The sequence below is a fragment of the Anomaloglossus baeobatrachus genome, chromosome 5 (assembly GCF_048569485.1).
Source record: "Anomaloglossus baeobatrachus isolate aAnoBae1 chromosome 5, aAnoBae1.hap1, whole genome shotgun sequence".
NCBI classification, from domain to species: domain Eukaryota; kingdom Metazoa; phylum Chordata; class Amphibia; order Anura; family Aromobatidae; genus Anomaloglossus; species Anomaloglossus baeobatrachus.
The window spans coordinates 255304858-255318985 of NC_134357.1; positions in this window are offsets into that span (position 1 = coordinate 255304858).

The following is a 14128-nucleotide window of genomic DNA, read 5'->3' on the forward strand; positions in this document are numbered from 1 at the left end:
AAGGGGGTGCACAGCATTGAGGAAGGGGGATGAAGCATGAAGGGGTTGTGCAGCATGAAGGATGGGGGAGGGGGGAGTTGCAGCATAAAGGGGGTGTGCAGCATGGAGGATGGGGCAGTTGGAGCATGAGGGTGGTGTGCAGTATGGAGTATGGGGGGATAGAGCATGAAGGAGGTGTGCAGTATGGAGGATGGGGGAATGGAGCATGAAGGGGGTGTGCAACTTGGAGGATGGGGGAGTTGGAGCATGAGGGGTGTGTGCAGCATATGTGACGCCCTGGACCCCACCCCCGGTGCGACATCACACCGCAGCACGGCACCTTGCACCCCGACATCATTGCCCGTCCCACGGAGGGGCTAACATCCAGGCTGCGCCCTCAACACCGATCCCGGGAGCCCCCTTAACTCCCGCTGCAGTGGTGGTGCATCCCGTCCAACGTGGGTGGCGTCACGACCCGTCCAACGACAACGCGGCCCTCGGCTGCGAACCTTGTCCCACATCACCACCCCACTGCCTCCCCTTAACAGAGCGACGTGGCCCCTGGTCTGGAGGCGCTCAAGGCACCGACAACCCGAGCCCGGACCTCGAGCGGCTCAGCCCGGCAAGGGAGCAGCCAAGCCCTCTCAGGGCGGTACACATTGACTCTTCTGGTGTCATGAACAGGATTCGGACAGTCCACTCACCCGTGGAAGTGCGCCTTGGAAGTATCTGTCAGCAGCATCCTGCCGAAAAAGTTGAAGATCCGCCATATTGGGCGCGAAAGTTTCCCGCTCGAGTCATCTTCCCCGAGCAGTGAAGGCGCGAAGGTGAAGCCCTGCTCCCAGAGGGAGGAGTGCTGGAAGAAAACCAAGGGGGCGCGGGTGAAGAAGTGGGCCTCATGTGATCTCGGGGATAAAGGGCAGGGACTCCAGGACCCTGCATCCGTTCCGTTCCTCGATCCCGACAGTGCGACAGCAGCATGGCAACTCCCGTCCAGAGTCTCGAGATCCCTGAGCCCGCACCAGGAACAGCGGCATGGGTGAAGGCCCAGATGGAGGAGATGTGCCACCGCCTCCAGCACCAGGTAAGCTTCTTAGTAGAGCACTGGGCGGCGGAGATGGGGGAGATAGTGGCTGCCGTGCGGGCCCATGAGAGGATGACGGTGTCCCTATGCCCTTGAGGGGTCGGCCAGCGCGGTTGAGGGGCTCGGTCTGCTGCTGCCCGCCATGCCGCCTCCTCCATTGCCTGCAGTGGTTGCCACTGCTCCTTTGCCCGTATCCCCACCCCCGACACCGGTGGCGGAGTCCGTCCCGGGCGCTCATGGGAAGCTGCTTGGGGAGGCTGGCCCGGACCTGTGGTGGAATCTGGCCGCCCTGTTCCCGTTGTCCGAAGAGACCCGTTCCCGGCCAGCATCTGATCCCGAAGCGGCACCGGCTGTTCCGGAAGTGACCGCGCCTAAGCGCGCACCTGCCCCGGTAGTACACCCAGCCACGAAGGCCCATAAGGCAAAGCAAGCCGCTCCAGGGTCGTGGGCCTCGGCTGAGGTTCCGTGGGGAGGCAGCTGCAAGGCGGCAGAGCTGGCCGCGACACAGCGGGGCTCCCCCTTGAGAGTGCCGATCGTAGTCACCACCGGGGAGCGCCGGCTGGGCCAGACCCCCCACTGAAGTAGACCCCGGGCATGCGAATGCCCCGTATTTGGAGCGGCAGCCTAGCCAACTAAGCCGGGAAATCGCGGCCAGGGAGAAGAGGAGAGAGGAGGTCCTTGCCCGTACCAGTGAAGGGAAGGAGCATCTTCAGAGCTCCGGATACTGGGTGCGGGGCCCAACCTACCAGGGCCAGGTCAGGAGATTCAACCAGGACAAAGGCTGGGGGTTCCTGTATGACCCCAACTTGGAAGGTGAGGTCTTCTTCTCCCGGCGGGACGTGAATGCCCATCTCCCGTTTGGGCACCCGGACCGTGACCTCCTGCCCGGCAATCTAGTGCACTACACCCGGCACCGAGGGCAGCCAGCAGACAGCCCCCTCCTCCACTGTACAGCCCCGATTTGCAGGTTGAAGAAGAGTCCCCCACCGCAGAGTAAGCTGGTAGCCCGTTGGCTATAAAGGACCCTGTTGGGACTTATGTTAATTCCCGTTTAACCCCTGTTGCGTGAGTGACTGCTCATGGACAAGGCCGTGGACTTGCTGGCCACTCAAAAACTATTGGGCTTGTAAATATTTCCCCATCCTGACCCCTTTTACCATGCCTTTCCATTCCGTTAGCCTCCAGGGAGGCAGATTGGAGGTAGGACCCGCAGCAGAGCAGGCTGGGGTCCGGTCACCACCGGGACCGGTGACCATTCTCCGGGGAGCCCTTGGGCAACTACCGGGTGCGCCGCACCATACCCGTTCCCGCCTGGATGATCTAGCTGTGTTCCTGTTTCTGGACTGAGGAAAAGGGGTGCTGCCCATTTCTTAGGGGCAGCATCAGGGCTAGGTTGTTTGGGTGGGAAAGGCGGAAGGACATGAACCCGTTCCATCATTAAAGTTATGCAACGTTAAAGTAAAATGCCTCCCGTTAGGAGAAGACCTTCAGAATTCTTATATGTTTCTAATAATGTTATTATACTTGTAACTGTTCCCGTTTTTCCAGTTAAAAAGAAAAAGAAAATAAACAGAGTTGGTCGGGCAGCCCACAGACGGTCTGCATTAAACCAAGGGGGAATGTGACACCCTGGACCCCAGGGGTCACAAGTAACAACACCCAGCACACCACACACACACCCCCATCCCTTGTGAGGATACAACCGTCACCCGAAAGGGCCAATAGGGCACACCAGGTGGGCGAAGTCAGGCGGAAAGGCACGCCCACCGAGGAGACTACTGTCCTGAGGCAGGAAATATAAACAGGTAGTCAGTGAGTGGTCAGTCAGTCAGGGAGTGAGGAGTTTGGAGGGTGACAGGAGGAGGAAGGAGAGAAGCTGTCAGGGACCCGGGTTGGAGCCTGGGATCCCCGAAACGTCAGGCAGGCAGACAGTGGTGGCCACCTGCAGGAGTACCGGTATTGCTACCGGCGGAACCATAGGGAGCAGGTCAGGGTTGGAGCCCGCCGGACCTGAACCGGGGAGTCAACAGCTAATCGGAGCACCAGTAACCGTGTACTCAGACCCCGTCCTAGCTTAGAAGCCACTGAGTTTAGGCAAATTCACTGATTGCAGTTTGGACCTCACGGGTTCATCCTTACCCAAAGTCCCGAAAGAAGGCAACAGACCACCGATACCGGGTGAGAGCCACTGCCAAGGGCCAAGCATCCGACGGGCCAGCGCCTGTGGGCAACCAAGGGCTCTTTCGGCAGCTAAACGCTGAGGAGCAGGCTACCACTGCCCAGGCAGGGGAGCCAAAAATCAAAACAAGAGGTGCAAGGGAAAGCGGCCACCATCAGCCTCACAAGGGACACAAACAGCCGTCTGCGGGACCCGACCATACCCGAACTTTGGTTTACCAGTGACTCTGAGTGTGAATTAATAGTGAGTACACCAGTGCCATCCAGGCACGACATCGCACCGCAGCATGGCACCTTGCACCCCAACATCATCGCCCGTCCTACCGGGCCCCGGGACACACCGCCCCTACCCACGGAGGGGCTAACATCCAGGCTGCGCCGTCCACCCCGATCCCGGGAGCCCCTTCACTCCCACCGCAGCGGTGGTGCATCCCGTCACCATGACCCGTGGGTGGCGTCACGACCCGTCCAACGACAACACAGCCCCTGGCTGAGAACCTCGTCCCACACCACCACCCCACTGCCTCCCCTTAACAGAGCGACGTGGCCCCCGGTCCGGAGGCGCTCGAGCCACCGACAACCCGAGCCCAGACCTCGAGCGGCTTGGCCTGGCAAGGGAGCAGCTGAGCCCTCTCAGGGCGGTACACATAGAGGATGGGGAATGGAGCATGAAGTGGGTGTGCAGTTTGTGTGAAACTGAGAAGTTACTCCCAGGATACAGCGGGCCACAAACAAAGAACGAGACCAGACTAGGTTTAAACGCAAATGCTTTATAATACAATAAGGGTTACGGGAAGTGAAATTAGTGTAGAAAGCAAATATCAACACAATGGAATGTACAGACACCTGGTTACTGAACCGGGATCAGCATGCTGGACTAGGGACTGATTACAATAGGACAGGAACTACCAGGAACAATTTACCTAACCAGGAGCTTGTGGAAGCACTAGTAGGTGTAAATCACTGGGCGTATTAAGGAGCTGTCCCTGGACCAGCACGCCAATTACCACTCTTAAGAACCTCTAATTCCGTGCCCCTCCCCCACACATATAAGCAACACAGGAAGGCACCCCAGGCTTAAACACTTGCTAGCAGAGATACACAAACAGTAAGATTCAGTATTGCAGCGATAACTGCTGCATATTATATATTAGACCTGGTTTGGTGCCAAAACCACTACTGACTCAGTGTGCACACTTGTCTGCAACAACAAAAAGATATAGGCCAGACCTGAGCTCAGAACTCACTTTTCCACCGTATTTATCTAGGAAGGTCTCCGGTACAAAGAGGTATCCGCTCTGCTTTTGGTTCTGCAGAAGTTCTCTCAGGGCTTGGCAATCACGGGGACAGATCACCTTAGGGCTTGGCTCCGCAGCAGTTCTCTCTCTCTGGCAGCATTTTATATCCACTCACATGCAGCTGAGTGGACTCTGCTCACACAGCAATCAGCAGGCTCTTTTTCACACTCCAGTTGTGCTCACACAGCCGTCCACAGGCTGTCTCCAACACTGCAGGTATTCAGCTCCGACCAGGACACAAGCAGCCACTTCTCTCTACAGTCTCCTTGCTCTGAGTTCTTGACTCTCTCCTCCTCCCAGGCTGTGCAGATCTCCCGCTTGTGGCTGGGAGGCGACATTACAACTGGCTCACAAGGAGGAGGTATTGCGGCTGGCTCACCAGGAGACACTTCTGCTGGCTCATGCTCCCACTGTGGCACAGGTAGTCCTCCTAAGACCCAGAGACGGTCCACCGGTGTCGAGCTCGCCCGAGGGGATAGCGTTAGGAGGGGTTGAAGGCGAAGCTCCTTCCTGGACATTTGGTGCTGGAACTGGAATGGTCATCTGTTCCTGTCGCCACCCCTAGGAGAAAGCACAGGACACACAAGACTCTCCCTCGGGGGCAATATCACAATCGGGGACTGATTGGCAGGCAAGGGAGTTCGTATGGCCCACCATTCTGTTTCAGCTGAAGTGTCTACCCCCTGCGGTTCAGAGTCAGGCACCTCAGGGATTGGTACAGGGTCATCAAACTGACATGGTCGTAGCATATTGCGATGAAGCTTACGAGTCAGTCCCCCAGTCCCCACGGGTTCTACCTCATACACGGGGATTCCCGGGGTCACCCTCCTTTTCACTACGCTATGGGGCCACCCTCCTTTTTACTTCGTACGGTGCCGCTTGCCACCGGTCATCTAGTTTGCCAGACCAATGCTTAACCGTTACTAGCACCCTGTCCCCAGAAGAGATGGATTCGGTCTGTACAGGTTGAGTATCTTTGTGGATTACTTGATTCAGTCGACCACCAACCAGCCTATGCACCACCCTTAGTCACCGTCAGTGTTCCCGGACCCACTCGGACGTGATCCATGGTGGGTTGACAAAGGGATCAGGCATGTGCAAGTCCTATATCTCCCTACCGGCTCTACCAAACATCAACATGTGCGGGGAGTACCGAGTCATGCGGTGTACCTGGTTGTTATAGGCCCACATTAATTCCGGGGGATAATCAGGCCAATGAGCTCGCTGCTCATCCTCCAAAGTCCTCAGCATCTGTAGTAGGGTGCGGTTAAAATGCTCACAAACTCCATTACCCTGCGGGTGGTAGGGTGTTGTTCTCGACTGTTTGATACCATACAACTGGTAAAGCTTCTTCATAAGGGAACCCTGGTAGCATACCTCTTGATCAGAATGCACCCGCTGTGGGCATTTGAACACCTGGATGAAGTGTTTACACATGGCCTTTGCAGCGGACTCAGCGGTTTGATCTCTCGGTACTGCCACTGCATACTTGGTGAAATGATCAGTCATCACCAGACAGTAATAGTACCCTAACGTTGAGTATCACACCTGCAGATAATCCATCATGAGTATGTCCAGTGGGGCCGAAGTCTTAATGGTTTGAACAGGAGCCCGTTGCTCAAGACCCTTACTTAACCCACACACTCAGCACTGAGTACACACTTCATTCACCATCGTTTCTATGTCAGGACAGTACATCATTCGCTGCAACCATCGGTGTGTCTTCTCACTTCCAAAATGTGCCCCCTTCTCATGCACGTCACAGGCAACCTCCGGACCCAGAGACATTAGGAGTATAAACTGGTGTCGATATTATAACTCAGCCTGTATGTACAATTTTCGATACCGAATTCATTGCTCAACACACAGCTGGTCCCACTGGCGCAACACCCTTTCCCCCTCTAGGTACAACTCTGCACTCTGTACAGTCATGGCCAAAAGTTTTGAGAATGACACCAAAATTATATTTTCACATGATCTGTTGCCCTCTGGTTTTTAATTGTGTTTGTCTGATGTTTACATCACATACAGAAATATAATTGCAATCATATTATGAGTACCAAAAGGTTATATTGACAGTTAGAATGAGTTTATGCAGCAAGTCAATATTTGCAGTGTTGACCCTTCTTCAGGACCTCTGCAATTCTCCCTGGCATGCTCTCAATCAACTTCTGGACCAAATCCTGACTGATAGATGTCCATTTTTGCATAAGCAATGCTTGCATTTTGCCAGAATTTGTTGGTTTTTGTTTGTCCACCCGTCTCTTGATGATTGCCCACAAGTTCTCAATGGGATTAAGATCTGGGGAGTTTCCAGGCCATGGACCCAAAATCTCTATGTTTTGTTCCATGAGCCATTTAGTGATCACTTTTGCTTTATGGCAAGGTGCTCCATCATGCTGGAAAAGGCATTGTTGGGCACCAAACTGCTCTTGGACAGATGGGAGAAGTTGCTCTTGGAGGACATTCTGGTACTATTCTTTATTCATGGCTGTGTTTTTAGGCAAGACTGTGAGTGAGCCGATTCCCTTGGCTGAGAAGCAACCCCACACATGAATCGTTTCAGGATGCTTAACAGTTGGCATGAGACAAGACTGGTGGTAGTGTCGCGGGCGGAGGAGGGGACGCTGCGCTCTCCCACTGCTCAGGTCCAGCTGCCGCGGCTGCTGCGGCCTGCTGCTGCTCGGTGGCTCGAGCAATGGGCCAGATCCCGGGGACTCTAGCGGCGCTCCTCGCCCGTGAGTGAAAGGGGTTTGGTTGTGGGGATTGTTTATTGTCCGTGACGCCACCCACGGTTGTGGTGATTGAGTGTATACCACCGCTGCTCTGGCTGGGGAACCCGGGAGTGATGGTATAGAGCAGCCAGTTGTTGTTTTGCCCCTCCGTGGGTAGGGGTTGGTGATCCCGGGGCCCAGTGATGGAATTGGATGGTGGACAGGCGGGTATGGGGCCTGTGGAGGTGCAGGGGCGCAGGGGCAGCGCTGTGCCGCACGGCACGGAGGTACTCACTCAGCCAGTAAACACGACACAGTTCTCGGTAAACAAACGGCTGGTTGGACGGGTCCCTCGGACGGTTACGGTGCTGATGTTCCCTGCAGTTGATGGTGACGGTCTCTTCCCTGCACCTATGTGTAGTTGTTTGGTAGCGATGGGTTCCCACCGGTAACCCGCTCCCCAGCTTGGATATGAGCCGGAGGAGCTCCACTCTTGCCCGCAGGCGCTGGCCCTGGGAAACTGGTGCCTTGGCGGTGGCGGTGTCTCCCCTTAACGGTCGGACTGTTGCCTTCAATCGGGACTTGGTTGTTGGGAGACAGTCGCCCCCTTCACTGACGGATTTGGCAAATTATGGCGACTCCTAGCCTTGCCGGGATCTGAAAGGCCCCTGCCCTGGTGCTGACTATTCTTTGTATACCGCTCCGGTACCGCCGGGTCACCACCCGTCCACGGTCCTTTCGGCAACCTCCGAGCAATCTCTCCTGCAGACGGTCACCGCCGTCTGCCAACCTTGCTGTCTCAGTCCGGGGCACACACCCGGACCAACTTCAGGCTTCTTGCTGTCACTTTTCTCTGTCACTTTCAACTCTCCTCTTACTCTCACTGTTTCCTCCTTCACCTCCTAAACTGAACTGCCTGGTTTTCCCGCCTCCAGAGCTGTGAACTCCTCGGTGGGTGGAGCCAACCGCCTGGCCCACCCCCTGGTGTGGACACCAGCCCCTGGAGGAAGGCAACAAGGATTTTAGTTTTGACTTTGTGTGTACCTGCAGGGAATGTGGTGTGCGTGTGGTGTTGTGACCTGTGACCCCTGGCTTGCCCAGGGCGTCACATTCCCCCTTAGCAAAACGCAGACCGTCCTCGGGCTGCCCGTCCAACACCGGTTTTATTTTCCTTTTTGTTTTTCTGTGAAAAAGTAGAAAATGGTAACATATTTACAAGTAAAATAACATCTTCCCACATCGGGAGGTACTCTTACTTAAACGGTTTCAAACGGTGTACGGTTACGGTCTCCGCTCTCTCCCACCCAAGCAACCTGGCCCTGATGCTGCCCCTAGAAAACAGGCAGCACCCCTTGACCCCAGTCCTGCACCCAGTCACCTGAGCGGGATCTGTCCTTCCCCTCCAGAGGGTAGCCACCGGTTCCTGTGGTGGCTGGGCCCCAGCCGACTCTACTGCGGGCCCTCCCTCCAACCTGCCTCTCCGAAGGCGGTAACTGCGGAAACGGTAACGGTAGCACAACTTATTTACATTCCACTTAACGTTTGTGGTTGCCCTGCATGTTCACGGGCTTGTCCATAAGGAGTCCCTTATGCAACTTTTTAAACGGTCCCCACGGGGACAACGGTGTCGGCAACGGCCGGTTTTCCAAATCACGGTAAATCAGGTTAACTTCACGGTAATCATTTTCTTATCATCATTTTAAACTTTCAAACTTTTTCAAACAAACAGACAAACCTCTTCCCCCCCCCTTTAAAGGACGGTCTCCCTGTACCTAAGTGGGGGTCTACCTAGGTTGGGACGGGTGGACCTCCGGGGTCCGGTGTAAGTAAGGCTAGGCAGTGGGGCAGAGGGAACAATCAGTTCCTCCTCCCTGCTTTCGTGTGGGGCAGGCGGAGGCATAGGGGAGCTAGGTACAGGTTCATCCCTGGGCACTGGCACTGACTCACGGTTGACCTCTCCCATCACTTCTTCATCCACGGGTTGTGGGAACAGTATCACTGGAAGAATCACCGCGCCGTTCTGTGTAGGCCAGTCTGCTGGGAAGTCGCCCATCACAGTGTGGATCACCTCTTTTGCCTTCTCTGCTGGTAGGGAAACCGGTACTTCTGCCGCCGCTCTTAAGGCTGGTGGGCACCTTTTCAGATGGTCCCGGGAAACTGTGGCCAAAGTGCCTCCTTGGTCACGACTGATTTGGTAGGCCTTCCCATCTTCCCATCCTGTGGGCTGTATGACATACGGGTTTTGTTCCCATTGATCATCCAGCTTGTGGGTTCTCCTCTTCCGCTTCAGTACAACATCTCCGGGCTGAAAAGGGCCAGCAGACGCCTTTTGATTAAAGCGCTGCTCCTGCAGTTCCCGACTCCGACTCAAGTTCTTCTCGACATATTCTTGAATCTGCCGGTATTGTACCCTCCGCCGAGTTTCCCATTCAGCTGTCGAAGGGAGTGCTTCTGGGGCCTCCAATCCCATTTCCAGGTCCACCGGCAGGCGGCCGGGGCGAGCCCTCATCAGATATGCTGGGGTGCACTTTGTTGAGCTGGACGGGATATTGTTGTACATATCGACCAAGTCGGGTAGCTTTTCCGGCCACAGGTTCCGCTCTTCCAGCGGTAACGCCTTGAGGAGTCCCAGGACCAAGTGATTCATTTTCTCACACATGCCATTGGTCTGGGCATGGTAAGGGGTGGTCCGGATCTTCTTACAGCCGTACAACTGGCAGAACTCGTGGAACACCTCTGCTTCAAAAGCCGGGCCTTGGTCAGTAAGCACCTTTTCTGGATATCCATGTGGTCGGCAGAAATAAGCCTGGAACGCTCTAGCGGCAGTTCGACCAGTTAGGTCCTTAACTGGGACAACCACCATGAATCTGGAATAGTGGTCTACTATGGTCAACGCGTAGGCGTACCCACTTCAGCTGGGGGTGAGCTTGACATGGTCCAGGGCGACCAGCTCCAGCGGCTGATGTGTGATGATCGGGTGTAGGGGCGCCCTCTGGCTGGCCTCGTCCTTCCTCCTCAGCGTGCAAGGACCACACTCTCGGCACCAGGCTTCTACCGACTCCCGCATCCCACTCCAATAGAACCGCTCCCTCAACAGCATCTCCAGCTTCTTCCATCCGAAGTGTCCGGCACCATCATGGTATGCCCGCAAAACAGTGGCCACATCAGCTTGGGGAATAACCAACTGGCAGATTTTCTCATGAGTCTTCGGGTTGATCAGCTCACGGTACAGCTTCCCTTGATGTAGATACAGCCGTTTCCGTTCCTTCCACAAGCGTTGAGCTTCAGCTGGGGCGGCAGGGTCCATCCCAACAGCGCCTTGTTCCACCAGGGTCTTGACGAGGCGGACAGCCGGCGCCTGGTTTTGAGCTTCCTGCCACTCCTGACTGGGCAGTGGATCCTGGTTCACCCGTTGTTGGGGGACCTGTACCTTCTCCGTTGGGGGCTGGTGAAATGCAGGCAACTCGATCTCTTCGAGGTCGTCATCCTCGCACCCTTCTTCTGACAAATGGGGCATCTGAGAGAGTGCATCAGAATTAATGTTGACACGACCAGCTCTGTACTTGATTGTGAAGTCATAGTTGGCTAGCCGGGCCACCCACCGCTGCTCCAACGCGCCCAACTTGGCCGTGTCCAGGTGAGTCAACGGATTGTTGTCCGTGAAAGCGGTGAATTTTGCTGCGGCCAAGTAGTGGCGGAACCACTCTGTGATAGCCCATACCAATGCCAGGAGCTCGAGCTTGAAGGAGCTGTAGTTCTCAGGGTTCCTTTTAGTCAGCCGAAGTTTCCGGATAGCATAAGCAATCACTTTCTCCTTCCCATCCTGGACCTGGGACAGGACTGCCCCCAATCCCACATTGCTGGCGTCTGTGTAGAGGATGAATGGGCAGCCATAGTCAGGATACGCTAGGACCTCTTCCCCGGTCAAGGCCGCTTTCAGCTGGCAGAAGGATTCCTCATGCCTTTCTTCCCACACCAGTGGGGCTCCGATGGGTCTACCACCTTTGGTCTGTCCCTCGAGGAGATCTTGCCTGGGGGCAGCCATCTTCGTGTACCCTTTGATAAAGCGCCGGTAGTACCCCACCAGACCCAGAAACTGCCTTACTTCCCTCACTGTGGTTGGTCTCGGCCAGCCTTGGATGGCAGTGATCTTCTCAGGGTTGGGGGCGACACCTTCTGCACTTACCATGTGCCCCAGGTACTGCACTCTGGGTTTCAGCAGGTGACACTTGGAGGGCTTCAACTTCATCCCGTATTTGGCAAGGGACGCGAACACCTCGGCCAGGTGCTCCAGATGGGCTTCATACGTCTGGGAGTACACAATCACATCATCCAAGTATAATAGGATGGTCTCGAAGTTCAGATGTCCCAGACAGCACTCCATCAGCCGTTGGAAGGTTCCTGGGGCATTGCACAGCCCGAACGGCATACTATTGAATTCACAGAGCCCCATTGGGGTGGTGAAGGCGGTTTTCTCCCGGTCCTCCGGTGCCACTGCCACTTGCCAGTATCCACTGGTCAGGTCAAGGGTAGAGAAGTAATTTGCAGTCCTCAGTGCGGCCAAAGACTCTTCAATAAGGGGCAGCGGATAAGCATCTTTATGCGTTATCTGGTTAATCTTCCGGTAGTCCACACACATCCGCATGGTGCCATCCTTCTTCTTGACCAGCACCAATGGGGCAGCCCAGGGACTACAGCTGTCCCAAATAACCCCTGCCTCCTTCATGTTCCTCAACATATCTTTGGCGCACTGATAATGCGCAGGGGGAATAGGCCTGTACCTCTCTTTGATAGGGGGGTGCTCACCGGTGGGGATGTGGTGTTGGACCCCTTTAATCTGCCCAAACTCTAAGGGATGTTTGCTGAAAACTTGCTCATACTCCCGCACCACCCTGTACACCCCTTCTTTGTGATGTGTAGGGGTATCGTCAGTGCCCACATGTAGCTGTTGGTGCCACTATTTAACTCCCCTTGAGGCGGGTGAGTGCTGGCAGTAGGTGGAGAGACCGGGGGAGCTGCCTCGTGAATCGTGTGGGGATCTAGGGTGAGCAGTTTGGCAAGGGTGGCATACCGGGGAAGCCTGACTTCTTCCTCCCCACAATTCAGCACCCTCACGGGCACTCTCCCCTTCTTTACATCTACCACCCCTTGGGCGGCCATTACGGTGGGCCAGTGTTCAGAGGGCATGGGCTCTATCATGGCAGGGTAGTCACGCCCCTGAGGCCCTACTGCCGTTCTACACCAAATCATCATTTCACTCCTAGGGGGTACAATCAATGGAGCAGCATCCATCACTCTCACTCCACCAATCTCTCCTCCTGTTGAGTTCACATGTTGGCGGTACATCAGGGCTCGGATCTCACGCTGCACAGCTCTCTGCCGGCTTCTCGCCGCCGTGGCGGCCAACTGCTGCAGTAGGGCCAACACATCACCCATGCAGTGCTCCATCACATTGGTTCCTAGCACTATCTTCGGGTTATGGTCACTGGGTTCGTTCATAATCACAATCATACCCTGGTGTTGCAGTTCAGCTCGCCCCACAGTCATAGCCACTTGTTTATACCCCACTTGGGTCAATGGGAGTCCATCAGCGGCAATCAGTGTTATACTAGTATCTGGGGGTGCCAGCTCGTCTGTCCCCCAATACCGCTGGTATAAGGTGTATGGTATGGTGGTTACCTGTGATCCAGTGTCCAAGAGAGCCATCACCGGGATGCCGTCCACAGCCACGGGAATGATGGGACGGGCACTGATATACATACCGGTCCCGCCAGTCTGGAGGGCCATGGGGTTCTACTCCTGAGGATTGGCCCGTGGCCCCAGGGGTTTCTCGTTTAACGGGCACTGTCGGAAGTAATGGCCAGGCTTGTTGCACTTGTAGCAGGTTGAAGGCCTGTTCCGTGAGTTGCTAGCACTCCTCCGCTGCATCCAGGGAACATCCTCAGGGCTGTCGGCTAGCTGTATCCTGGGTGGAGGCTGGGATCTGGTCAAAGGTTGGAGTGCAGCGAGAATATTGGCGAGGTCTCCGTCCATGCGGCGGACCTGGGCTGCTAGTTCTTACATTGTGCTGCTGGAAGCAGGTCTTGAAGAGGCTGGTGGAGCAGGGGCCACCACGACGGGGGCTGTCTCAATGGGCCACGAGGCTGGCTCCGAGATTTCCGAAGCTGGGGGTTGCAGTGCTTTAATGGCCCGTTCCTTTAATACAGCAATGTCCACATCAGGGTGTTCCAGGGCCCACAGCCGGAGCTGCTTGCGATCCTCAGAGGACTTCATCCCCTGCACGAATTGCTCTACTAGCATCTTGTTGCTATCCGCCTCATTGATAGTGTCTACCCGCTTTAGGGTGCGAAGAGCGGTTTGCAGGCGTAAAGCGTAGTCCCGAATGCTATCCCCAGGCCGTCGCCGGCACTGGTAAAACTGCATCCTCAGCTCAGCTTCAGTACGGGTCTCAAAGGCAGTCTGTAACTTCTCGAATATGGTGGCTACAGAGAGCCGGTCCCCCTCGGCCCAGGTCTCCGCTTCCTGCTCAGCCGCGCCGGTTAGCTGGCCCAGCACCACCGCTGCACGTTGCTTATCAGTCAGGGGGTACAACTCCAAAAGCGGATTAAGCTTTTTCCGGAAGACCTGTAAAGCATCAGGTTTCCCATCATACTGCGGTAGCCAGGTAGCTCTGGGCGCATAGGGCAAGGAGAACGGCATCACCTGAGCGAGAGCGGGGGCCGCGGCACCTCCCGCCAGCGCGGCCGGGACCACCACTGCTCCAGCGGCTCCGTCGGGCGCAGACATCTTGTTTCCGTCCCCCTTAGCTTCTTTCCGGCCCCTCCTCTATCGGGGCGGGGTTTTGGCCTTCGCGCCTCTGCTACTCGAGAAGACGC